The sequence below is a fragment of the Herpailurus yagouaroundi genome, unplaced genomic scaffold, assembly GCF_014898765.1.
Source record: "Herpailurus yagouaroundi ecotype Mexico unplaced genomic scaffold, PumYag 142, whole genome shotgun sequence".
Classification (NCBI taxonomy): Eukaryota; Metazoa; Chordata; class Mammalia; order Carnivora; family Felidae; genus Herpailurus; species Herpailurus yagouaroundi.
In genome coordinates, this window is record NW_024412397.1 from 47,805,634 (window position 1) to 47,815,148 (window position 9,515).

Sequence of the window (9,515 nt, forward strand, 5' to 3'; positions counted from 1 at the left end):
CCTGGGCCCCAGGTTCCAAAATACCAGGAACACCACCATGGCAGAGACTTAAAGCCTAAAACAGAATTTAAAATTAGGAAGTTTCCTCTTCTTCGGGTCTCTTTTAAAATGCAAATATGAGGGACACCTACCTGACTGGCTCAGTAAGAGGAGTTTGCAACTCTTGATTTCGGGGTCGTGAGTTCAAGCACCATGTTGGGTATAGAGATTACTTACATGTGTACATACATATACACACACAAACTTTAAAATGCAAACATGACAGGAGATATAGCATACAAATAGCTAACATTACAGTTTGAATTAATGCATCAGAGATGCCAACTACCTGAGACCCAGGGTAAGATAGCTGAATGTAGACTTCTTAAAATATTTACGTAGACATTTAGCTTCTTTTTCAAGACTCTTAAAGAAAAAGTGTTACTTTTATCACATGTACTTCCTTTCATATGAAATAGAACCTAAACAACATGCTTATGTAAGAGAGGGAAAAAATTCTTTTTTCCCTTACCCAGTTTAGGCTCATCAGCTGGAATTCTGCAGATTAGACTGACATGAGACAGATTAACAAGAGGAAAACAAGCCTTAGGTTATTAACATGTGCATCTCACATACACACAAAAGTATTAAGAGATGGGTAACTCAAAGGGGTGATTAAAACTTCACCTTAATAGTATCTTAGCAAAGAATAATAATTTTGTAGAGAACTGACAAGACAAAGGAAAAGAACTTTGAGCTTCTAGGAGGAGCAAATTATGGAAAGGCAAATTTATAGGAAAACTAATAGCAAGTAAGAGCCAGTTAGTCAAGTTTGTTATGTAGATTCCACTGGTGCTATCTCTGGGCTGATAAAGATCTAGTTGTCTCCAGTGATTAACTTCTCTCCTTCCTGGCAGAGAGGAGACAGAGGACACTTTCACAAATTTGTGTCCTGCTTTTCAGCAAATAGGAAGAAGGCGGAGTGCTTTTCTTACATCTACTTCTTCTCAATTGCCTTCAGCTCAAAATAATCTGTATGTGAAAGTGGCATATTTTAGGGTGGCATATTCTGCTACCCTTCACTTATTAGATATTATTAGTAATGTTGATATGGGTTATTTTTTCTATTTTAAATTTTCTATCCATTCAGAAATGAATTTTAAAATTCCCAATGCAGTGGCCCTAGCTAATACCTGTAGGTATTAGGTCAGCCTGACTGGGTATCTTAGTGTTATCAGATTATACCATAGACCATTTTCAATTAAAAAATAACAACAGCAACAACAACAAGCTCGTCTTTGATATTTTTTTTCCAGTAATAATGCCTTGCTTCAATTTCCCACCCTTAACCTTGACATAAATATGGCCCTTAATGAGATATTTTATAGATGAGAGTTTAATAAGACTTTTAAAATTAGTCTAATTCTATTAATGTTTTAAGGTTTTGATTTTTATAAGATTTATAATAGAGAAATTTGAAGAAATGTTTTATAATGGATAATTGATTCTTTCCCATTTTGTGAATGTTTACTTAATGACTTCTGTTTTTCCAAGCTACCAAAGAAGTAGAAGCCATTTAGTAAACAGAAGTGTTTTACCAGTCATTCCTTCACCAACATGTGATTCTCTGTCCTGTTGTGATAAATAGTTCCTATCATCCAGTGTGGCTAAATGGGTTAGTCATCAAGAAAGATTCACTTTGTTATTTTTGGATGCTCCAAATATTAGGTGGGTGAGTCTCTATTGCCCCTAAACTCTGGGTCAGAGTAATTCAAACCTACATTCTATGGATTACAGACGCTCAAAGCCAACCTCAGATATTCAGTAACACTATTAAACCTATTTATATATCATACAGAGTTTCTCCTTAAATAGTTCAGTTTATGGTTCTCCCTCAAGTCTTGCTTATGTCACCCTGGTCCTATGCTAATGCTGCTCTAGTGATAAAACTCTGCCTTCATTTAAAAAAGCAAACAAGTAAAAAAACTACTTATGCAAGATATTGATATTAAGGTTGAAAGCTGAAGGAAGGAGTCTTTAGCTTACACTATATCAAGCCTTGGACATGCTCATTTTCATAAGCCTTTGACTTCCTCTCATGCAGAATTTTCCCCTGTCCTTTCAGGGCACAGGATTACAAAGCACAATGCCATCTCCCTGTTTCCTCTCCCCACTTTCCCCTTCTTTCTGTCACTCTATGGTTCCTCCATCCCAGATTTGTTTTAGAAACCACCTTTCTTAATCTCATTGTTATATGGAAAACTTCAACTCTCTGTCTATAATAACTATGTTCAAATTGGTTTTTGCCCTCCTTTATGTATCAAACATACCTAGTTGCTCACAGAAGGGTTTTTTACAACATGAAATCCACCATCTTCAAAAAGTCCTGTGAACTGACCAATAATTACTTTAAATATAAGTGGACTAAATTCTCTAATCAGAAGACATAGAGTAGCTTCATGAATAAGAAAAATAAATAAATAAAGACCCAACTATATGTTGCTGACAAGGGATTCACTTCAGCTTCAAGAACACACATAAGCTAAAAGTAAAAGGATGGAAAAAGATATTCCATGCAAGCAGAAACCAAAAGAGAATAGTAGGTGCTATGCTTATATCCTACAAAATAGACTTTAAGTCAAAAGCCATTATAAGAGACAAAGTTCCTTATATAAGGATAAAAGAATCAACTCATCAAGAGGAAATAACAATAGTAAACACATATGCATCAAACACTGGAGCATATATATATAGTAAATATATATAGTAATATATATAAATATATATATAAAGTAAATATTATATATATATAAATATTATATATATATATATATATATAAAGTAAATATTAACAGGGGTACCCGGGTGGCTCAGTGCGTTGAATGTCCAACTCTTGATTTCGTCTCAGATCATGATCTCACAGTTTGTGAGAGCGAGCCCCAAATCAATCTCTGCACTAACAGTACAGAGCCTGGTTGGGGTTCTCTCCCTCTGTCTCTTTGCCCCTCCCCTGCTCACATGCATGCTCTTTCTCTCAAAATAAATAAATAAACATTAAAAAATAAAGTAAATATTAACAGCTCTGAAGACAGAAATAGCGATATAATAATAGTAGGGAATTTCAGTAGCCCACTTTCAACAATAGGTAGATCATCCAAACAGAAAATCACTAAAGAAATATTGAACCTGAACAACACTTTAGACTAAAAGGATCTAACACACATGTTAAGAACATTCCATCCAACAGCAGCAGAATACAAATTCTTCCCCAGTGCACATGGGACTTCTTCAGAATGGATCATATGGAGGTTCCTCAATAAATTAAAAGTAGAATTACTATATGATCCAGCAATCCCACTTCTGAGTACATGTCTAAAAGAAATAAAATTACCATCTTGAAGAAATCTCTACATTCCCATGTACATTGAGGTACTATTCACAGTAGCCAGAATATGGAAAGAATCTAAGAGCTGGTCAACAGACAAATGGAAAAAGAAATGTGGTATAAAGAATGGAATGTTATACAGCCTTAAAAAAGAAGGAAATCATGCAATGAAGGACATTATGCTAAGTGAAATAAGCCAGAGAAAGACAAATATCACAGATTCTCACTTATATGTGGATTTTTTGTTCAAAGTCAAACTCATAGAGGTTCCTGGGTGGCTCAGTCAGTTAAGTGACCAACTCTTGATTTCAGCTCAGGTCATGAGCTCATGGTCAATCAAGCCCCAAGTCACGCTCTGCGCTGGGCATGGAGGCTGCTTAAGATTTTCTCTCTCCCTCTGCACCTCCCCCATGCTCCCTTGCACTCTCTCTCTCTCTCTCTCTCTCTCTCTCTCTCTCAAAAATAAATAAATAAATAAATAAATAAACAAACAAACAAACAAACAAATAAAAGACAAACTTATAGCAACAGAGAGTAGAATGGAAGTTACCAAAGGCTGAGAGATGGAAAAAAGGAGACATATTGATCAAAGGGTAGAAATTTTCAGTTATAAGATACAAGTTCCGGAGACCTAATGCCCAGTGTGGTGGCTATAGCTATTAACACTGTATCGTATACTTGAAATTTGCTAACAGGGTAGATCTCAAGTGTTCTCAGCGCACATACACAAAAATGGTAACTGTGGGAGGTGATGGATATGTTAAGTAGTTTGATGGTGGTGGTCATTTCACAACGTATACATATATCGAAATATCACATTGTCTATCTTAAATATAAATAATTTTTATTTGTCAAAAATAAATACATAAAAATAAAAATCAAAGTCCTGTGAGCTGTACAGAGCTGTATTTCTTCTTCATTGTATAAGATAGTTGGAAGTTCTGAGATTTTTCCCCCATTTTTATTTTTTCCCCCTCAACCCCCCACCCCGTACATGAACCTGGGTCACTGCAACGATTTTTTGCTGCCAATACATATCATTTTCCACAGTTATTCTAAGAAACACACACTGTAGGTCCTTGCTTCTCTACAGATGGTGCCTACATCATGTTAAGCAAACAGGTTAACTGAAACAATATGATGTTGGCCTTTGCTGAGTGAAAAAAGGGACTCCATTTGCAATTTCATGTTTGATGTATTTTGTGCATTGTAGGTACTCAATAATGCTGGTTAAATGAATAGTTGTAAAAATATGCTGCTGGTAAATAAATTCTGAAGTCTTGGCTTCAATTAACATTTTAGATGGGGAAGATAAAAATGATAGCTCCACATTCAACATTTGTCAAGAAGGATGTAGCCTGAGGGGCAATGTTACCAGGGTGCAATTTAAGTAGCACCACCACAATAATTAGTTGAGTAAAAGGAAATTGATTCTGCATATTTTTTTAATCTATGCATTATGTACACATATAAAGCTTAAACTGGTTTAAACATTGAGGTGATTTATGTAAAAGCCCAGCAAGTATGACAGAAAGTATATTCAGATGGGAAAGGTATTGTCATCTGAAAATATGAATGTGCTTGTAGTGTCTTTCTGGCAATCTTAATTTTACTGCTCTGAACATAAACATTTATATGGCGAAAGAACATAAATGTCTCAGTTTTTTCAAAGGCACTTTCAGGTATGTCGCTTATATAACAGCTCCTCATCCTGGAATGGCACTGTAGGCAACATACACTGTCTCTTTATCAACCGTGCAAACTCCTGCATTTTGCAACAACAGAATCCAACAAAGAAAAATAATTAATCAGATGTACCTATCGATTAAATTTGCATCCATGGAAATTTGAATCTCTAACCTTGGTTTTGTGTAACCTCTGGCCATTTATTTGCTAGTCACCCGCCACGTGTAATACAATTGTCTGTTGGTATGTCTTAGCCAGTCTCTGAGTCAGCTCATTGAACACAGAGACTGGATCCTCCTCTATGTATCATGCCTGACGAATAAAAGGCTTTCAGGAATGCTTATTACAGGAGTGAATGCCAATGATCTGATTATTTGCTCTTTGGGGCCTCTCTGAGATTTATAGTTATGATGTCAACCTCAAGTTCTCTCTGTCCTTTCTTGAGTCATCTTGTCCAACCTCATACTCGCAGCTCGCATTGCTAGAGCCTGTGTCACACTCAGGAGCTGTGCACCCCTAAATGCATTCTCATTCAATCTTTAACACCAGCCTGGAGGGTTGATGTTCGGATTATTGTTGGATTCATTCTCAGAAGATTTCACTGAAGTTTGAAGAAGTTAAGTGTTTTGCCTGAGGTTACACAGCTGGAAAGAGACCAGCTAAGAGTTAAGTCTCTATCTGTTGGATTCCAGAGCTTCCATGTGATTTTAGGCATTTCACTAAAATTCTGAACTGGAAATAAGCCAAAGAAAAAGCTGAGTGCCCATTAGTAATGGATAAAAAGCATCTTGTCTCTGAGGACCTGGGGGCTTGTAAAAATTCCAAGAGTTCTTCATCTCTTCCATCTTCTGTGCCCTCGGTGGAGGCCTTGAGCTTGAGTTACTAACAGAGAGAAGTGGGAGGGGAGATGCTCCCCTGAGTAGTGATCTGCGTCTCCACTGGAAGATGACTGTGGGAAAGGGCCAGGGGGGTGGGTAGAAGCAGGTGACGTTTTCTTCTGGGTTTAAATGCACAGCCTGTCTGTAGCAGTGGTCCTGCAGTTCTGTACCAGAAGCCAGTACAAAAGCAAGATTCAATTATGGATTTCACCTTTACATAGCTCTAGAGGGAGAGAAGTATATTAATTAAATTTAACCACTGTTGAGTTCATCCAACTCCTCCCATGCTTACCAGGGGCATCTCCATAAAGAGTGCGGTGTCTGCGAGCAGCCAGAGTGAGTATCTACTACGTGTATGATCCAAGGGAAGCCAAAAGGCCCATGGCCTCCCTCCCACGCCTTACTTAGCCTGCTCCAGGAACAGAGCCTTCCACCATTGATCTTCTCCACAGCCTATAGGCTGGGCCAACCTTCTCCTTCCAAACTTCTCCCACAACACCCTTTACAAACAAATATACAACATCATACAGCATATGTGAAGGAACAGCAAAACTGTGAGTCGAAGAAAGATCTCTCTATCCCTCCCAACTCAATTCTAGCATTCTAGTGGTAGATGGAGTACGTGGTGAATCTGTGAGCAAGGTCTCTGGGGGTGATCAAACAGAGGTGGGTGGCCATTCAGCCAGATCCTAGTGGGGATCCTGCATTAGGCAGAACGTTGGAAGAGATGGTCTCTAAGATGTGACTCTCTAGTTCTATGAGTACAGTGCTAAGTCTGAGTGTGGTACAGACTGTCAACAATCCAGGTGTTCAGACAAAGGGGAAATGGTGGCTTTCCAATGGGTTATTCTGAAGACAGTTTGCAAGTGCCCAACCATCTCTTTGTCACCTAAATCAGATCATTAACAACGGTTACTCCTTGATAAGATATTATTTCTTTGTTGTGTTGCTTATTTATAATCCAACCTTGTCTCAAAGAAGCTCTGAGGTGACTGTAATGTAAATTGGACAAAGCAAGAATATTAAAAATGCAGACACAGACCTAGAAACCTCCCAAACCCTCGAGCCTAGCAGCTAGCCATAGTATTTCCTGTATATGGAACAATAGTGACATCCAGTGGTCAATTAAATTATACCCAGATGAGGTTTGCAATTTGTCCCCAACCTATTAATAATTATACTGGAAAAATTATTTTTTGAGCCACTCAATGTGGGGCTCTTCTGAACTTCAAGAAAGACTTGATGTGTCCTCAAATGCAGGAAAAGACTCTGTCTCCCAGCCTGCAGCTTTAATGTCTGCAGACAGGATTTGCTCAAATGTAGGAAAAAAAGAACTCTCTACAGCCTCATCTATAAAATGGAGCAGGTAATAAACTACCTGCCAAATTGGAGCCAGCAATGAGTTGCCACGGGAAGCACAGTGTGTGAGGACAGCCATAAATGCACACCGGAGGAAAAAAGGAGAGAAGGTATTCCATAAGTCAAACACAGAACAAAGAAAGGAAAGCTGAAAGAATGCGGCCAGATTAATGGTCTCTCAGGCAGAGAACGGCATTGAGGGTAAGGCCTTTGGCTTATTTGCTGCCGTATCCCCAGCACTTAGCATGGTATCCAGCACATGGCAGGTGCTCAGATGGTCTTTTACTCCATGAATAAATGAATGAATGAATTGAGGGGTTTTCAAGCATTCTGTCCTAAAGGACCTGCCAGTTAGAGATGAGGCAGGTCTGCTCAGCCCAGTTTTGATCTGCCCATTGCCCTGTATCTGAAGACCAGCAGGAAAGATGAAGACTCAAAATGATCTTACTGATCTGAGAGTGAAAAGCTGGAACAGTAAAGTGGTGTCCGTAAATCCTACGTCTGTGTGGTTTATACTGAAAATGAACGTGTTTAGTTATCTGATTCACTAACAGAGGTATTCAGCAGCTGATCCACTCACTAGTAAGCAGTGGCCCAGGAGAACAAAACAGGAACTTGTGATAAGCAGCCCCCAAGGTCAAGGTTCAGACAGTTCCTGCTTTATTCCCTTGGGTCCTGACAGCCAGACTTAATCAGAGGCCAATCTAAAGAGCCTTTTGGGCAGACGTGCTCTAGATGGTTTTGCATAAACCGTAGCTTTAGATTATTTATCTAATTTTAAGTGAAATATTTGTAACAAGAAAATAGCATTCAATACAAACAATTTTCTTTAATAACATTTTAGGGGCCAATTACATAGAAAAATGTCTTTATTGTTTAGAAGATTTTACGACTAAATATGTTGATCACATTGATAGTGTTAGCAAACAAAGCAAAAATTTCAAAAATATAGTCCAATCATCTTATACCATTCTCCTCTGGATCCATCTTTGTGGAGAGGGAGTTAAAAGAGTCTTAAACTACAGCGAATGTCATTTTTGCATAGCCTGTAAAAAAAACAAAATGGCCAAAAGTGATGATTTCCAATTCACGTAATAATTCATCATCCTATAACTTCACCAAAAAAATGTAATAAAACATGATATTCTTGGTAACAGTAGTATGTCTGAGATTCTAATTATAATAAAATACAGAGAAATCCAAGGCAATTTCTTCCTAAAACTGTAATTAGTATAAAAGAGCATAAAGTCTTGGAACAACAAAAACACATTTGTATTAAGAAGATCATTCTTGGCCATTACTAGAAAATTGTGAATTCGTGAAAAGCCACATGTATATAAATTATTAGCACAATTATTATACTCTTCTCCCCACATGAAATATGATAATATCAACATTACCAGCAATAATAAATTAAAGAGTGTGCATGTGAATTCATTTAACGATTTTACTACGTCTTCTGTGCAGATGGGCTGCAGTCTAGATTAAAGGAAAGATTTGTGAGATTCAAGAATTGCGGAAATGAATCATTACAAATACAACACAGTCTTCCTGCTTATGGGTTCTCCCATCAGCAAAATGTCATTCACCTTCTAACATAATACATAATTCCACAACTTCCCAAGAGCATATATGGCATCCTGGGAACCTATTCAGCCCTCAGTATGCACAAGTAAAAGTCCTTGTATGCACCTTTAGTATGCAACTCTCAAGGTCCAAAAGCACAAGGGTCAGAGAGAAGAGAAAGGTCCTATCAGAGACCAGAGAAAGGGGCCTTCTGCATCCATAGTTATGGACGCCAGCCATACTTTGTCACTGGATTCCATTTAATTCATTACGTAATACATAAAAGACACTATACGGAAATACAACTGTTTTCAAATGAAAGTCCACTTAAATTCATTTTCTGAGTGCTCGCTTCAGCAGCACATATACTAAAATTGGAACTATACAGAGATTAGCATGGCCCCTGCGCAAGGATGACACGCAAATTTGTGAAGCGTTCCATATTTTTTATTCATGTTTGAGGCGTCTGGGTGGCTCAGTTGGTTGGACATCTGACCCTTGATTTTGGCTTAGGTCATGATCTCATGGTTCATGATTTGAGCTCTAAGTCTTGCTCTGTGCTGACAGTGTGGAGCCTTTTTGGGATTCTCTCTCTCCCTCTCTTTCTGCTTCTCCCTCACGCACACGTGCATACTCTCTCAAATAAATAAACTTCTTTTTAA

The 9,515-nt window shown here is 38.0% G+C and overlaps 1 non-coding gene across 1 annotated transcript; it reads left to right on the forward strand.

Annotated features, from left to right (window-relative positions):
• Positions 1-9,197: 9,197 nt before the first annotated feature.
• LOC121033265 (U6 spliceosomal RNA) lies at positions 9,198-9,301 on the forward strand. The gene has a single exon (XR_005791791.1). It is a non-coding gene; the product is annotated as a U6 spliceosomal RNA (small nuclear RNA).
• The last annotated feature ends 214 nt before the right edge of the window (positions 9,302-9,515 follow it).